This window comes from Acipenser ruthenus, chromosome 3 (genome assembly GCF_902713425.1).
Source record: "Acipenser ruthenus chromosome 3, fAciRut3.2 maternal haplotype, whole genome shotgun sequence".
In the NCBI taxonomy this organism is placed as follows: Eukaryota; Metazoa; Chordata; class Actinopteri; order Acipenseriformes; family Acipenseridae; genus Acipenser; species Acipenser ruthenus.
The window spans coordinates 46,665,632-46,669,506 of NC_081191.1; positions in this window are offsets into that span (position 1 = coordinate 46,665,632).

Genomic DNA, 3,875 nt, shown 5'->3' on the forward strand with positions numbered 1-3,875 from the left:
CATATTTTCAATTTTCCATTTACTATACTTAATATTTTTGTCTAAAGAAATTCATTGTAACTTGTAACACAATGTGACTGAATTTGTTGTTACACTGCATAATGCTGTGCATCTATTGTATATTGTATTTTAATGTTTAAAAAATAAAGGTGTCTGCCAAATAACTATATATATTTCATGTCCTATGTATCTTACTATTACATTTCTATTAAAGTCTACTATAATTTAAAATGATACATGATTATATTTCTTTCTCTATTCCCATGCATAAAATCTCTATTTGTAACAGATGGGAAAATGTAAAAGTTATGTTATTTATTATCAAGCTGTGCAGACAAGGCCCCCCAAGGTGAAGTGGTAGGTCAAACACAGCCTAAGGACGATGATGAGGAAGAGGATTTTAAAGATGATGACCAATATAGCATTTTTTCTTTTTTCTTTCTTTTTTTTTTAAGATACAGCTCTTAGAGTATTTAGCCCCATTATTTCCAATGTAAAGTTATACAAATGTTGAGGCTGTTATATCCCAGGTGGGACACTGCTGCTGTACCCTTGAGCAAGGTACTTTACCCAGATTGCTTCAGTAAACCCAACTGTATAAATGGTTAGCAGAATTTGTATGTGAAAATAATAAATTTTACCCCTGTAAATCCCTTTGGATTAACATCGTCAGCCAAATAAATAAAGTAGTATTATTATAAGGCAGACTTGTAGGACTCGAGTCACGGTAGCAAAAGACTCGGACTCAACTTGTGTGACTTGGATTTAGAGTTAATTTACTCTACGGCGCTGTAGTCCAGATCACGGCTTCTATCAAAGTGAAAAACAACATCCACAAACTTGAACTTAAAGCTTATCTATTAACTTCAGGTACATTCAAACAAAATTCCAGTTCCAAAAGAAATTGATGTAAATGACAGACAAGTTGAAAAAGACATGCAAATAGAATAATCTAGCTAGAAAAAATAAATCGATGTTTTTTGTTTGTATTTGTATTTTTTATTATTTGTGCCTTTTTCCTGAGGGATATCAGACAATGTTCGTTAGGTAAACTGTTCCCCTATTACTACCACTAGTTGAATGAAAATTGATTTGAGTTTGTTTCAAGGACTCGTGACTTGGACTCGCACTCAAATGATAGAGACTCGGACTCGAGGTTTGAGGACTCGACTACAAGTCTCTTATAAGGTAGTATAACTTATTACTTTTTGGAAAAAGTGCTATATTAGTAGTTATACTTAATTGCAAATTATTATTGGTATTCATGTCTATTCAAAATAACTGTCAATTATGAGGGTAGCGTTGAAATAATCGGGTGTATTTATTTATGTATGTACAGTAGGTATTTATTTATTTATTAATATGACAGTATCAAAAAGCCTGCCAAAAAAAGTCTGTCTCTTAAGCTGTTCATTAGCTGACTGACCTTACCACCCTTCATTCTGAGTTTTTATTTAACAATTAATCCCCATATGTTTATATTTCCCTACTTTCTGAGTGATTTTTATAATAAAATCTTCCCTTTCCACTGTTTTGCCATACACCCATTATGTTTGCTTAGCCACAACATTCACCTCTGCAGGATTCAAAGGTATTATTATGTCAATTTCTTTATTTAGAGTTGCATTTTTTGCTTCAAAATCCACAATTTCATTTCCGAAGATACCGAGTGACTTGGAATCCAGGCTATTAGAATATGTTTTACCATTGTATAACTAGTATGTAATTTCTGAATAATTTCATATATGATATTCTATCTCTTGTTTCCTATTCTAATGCCAAGCTTAGAGAATCTGTAAAAATCACAATATCCTTTTCTTTAAATTCCTGTATTTTGTCTATGGCCATAAGAATTGCCATCAACTCTGCTGTAAATACTGATAAATGATTTGATAATCTTCACCTTTTACATATTTCAAATTTTTCTATATAATAAGCACATCCTGTTTTCCCAGTTTTAGGGTTGTAGTGATGGCTTTCTGCATGAGGCATTAATTATATTATTAATTATAAGTTTTACATTATGTGTATATGTGTCTTTTATAGTTAAGTTGTTTTAATATGCTTTTATATTAAGTTTCTATACAGTATTGTGTAAGTTTCGAGTTCTTTCATTTCCCATCGGCAAAACCAGCTATGTGCAGTTTTGCATAGCCTAACACGACTCAGTCACAGATAGGTGTCTGAGCTAAATGCCAAAAGGCAGGAGATTAGCAGAGATAGTGTAAGATGGGGGAGGGGAACTGAAAGACAAGATGGATGCGCCCTGTTAGGTACAACGTGGTATGCAACCCCCCCCCCCCCCCCCTCTTTTCCCACGCAGCGTGAATTCAATGATGTTGGAAACCACTATCATTGGACAGAAGTAGGACAAATGGGAGTGGAGTCAACAATTGTTTACAAAGGTATAAATATCATTGTAACATTGTAAAATTTTGTCAGTCTTTTCATCTTTTTCAAATTGGCTCCATGGATATCCGTGCTTTCTAATACAAACGTATGCACTGAGCTGTACTGAGGCCTTGTCCAAAGTCAGTTTAAATCTCGTGCTTATATGATTGTATTGGAAGTATACCTTTCTTGTATATAAAGTGTTTTTGAATCAAAAAACGTGTCAGCTTAATTTTTTCACTACAGGGTTTTGATCCATCTGTGTATGTCTGTAATAACAGATCTTCCTTATTTTTTTACATTCCTGTCCTTTTATCTTAGTTTCAATTTTATTTCCTTTCTTGCTAATTATTGTGGTTAACAGTTTACATGTTTTTGGTTTCTTAAACATCCATTTTAGCATCAATATTTTATCTCTATTTTCCATTATTTTTATTTCCTCAATCTTAATCTCTTTTGCTCAATTTGTCATATAGAATGCAAATGTTCCACCAGCTTTTTTCCAATTTGTCCCAATACTCCCCCTCACTGGATGTTCTTCACTAAACAGTGTAGTCAGAAATCCAGACAGCCTAAATAGTGACTAGTGTGTACAGTTTGCATGCGGAGCCTTTTTTTTGGTTTAACAGCCAGATGTGTGGTCCGGTGGTTAAAGAAAAGGGTTTGTAACTTCCTTGTGCTCCGTCTTTCGGGCGAGACGTTGCAAGTGACTGCAGCTGATGCATAGTTCACACACCCTAGTCTCGGCAAGTTGCCTTGGATAAAGGCATCTGCTAAATAAACAAATAATGATGTTTAAGTGATGGTGGTTGCAGTTTTGTATAATAAATTATGTATTTTTTATATTCAACCCGGATACCGCTACACCCCACCCCCCCTCGCTGACTCGGGAGCGATGAAGACGGACACACGCGTCCTCCGAAATGTGTGCAGTCTGCTGTCTGCTTCTTTTCTCTTTGCAGGCCTGCCATTCAGCCACCTCAGAGCTACAGTGTTGGAAGACTACGCAGCTCTGCGCAACTTACAGGCAGGCCTGCAGGCACCCGGCCAGACTACAGGTGTCGCTGTTGTGCGGTGGACTCGAACCAGCGATTTCCAGGCTATAGGGCGCATCCTGCACTCCACGCGGAGTGCCTTTACTGGATGGAGATATATATATATATATATATATATATATATATATATATATATATATTAGAATATATAATATAATTATATATATATATATATATATATATATATATATATATATATATATATATATTCTGCATAGTTACTGTTTTCTTTCACCTTAACTTGAAAGCTACTTTTATATATACACACTGCTGTGCAAAGGTCTTAGACATGTTTCATTTTTCTACGCTGATGTATTATGAACATCAACAATTTACTCAAAGCCTCCACTAGTGTTTTCTACTATAACAACCTTGACTTGCATAAAGAAGGAAAAACACTGAGTGAAATAGCTTGCATCACTTGATTTT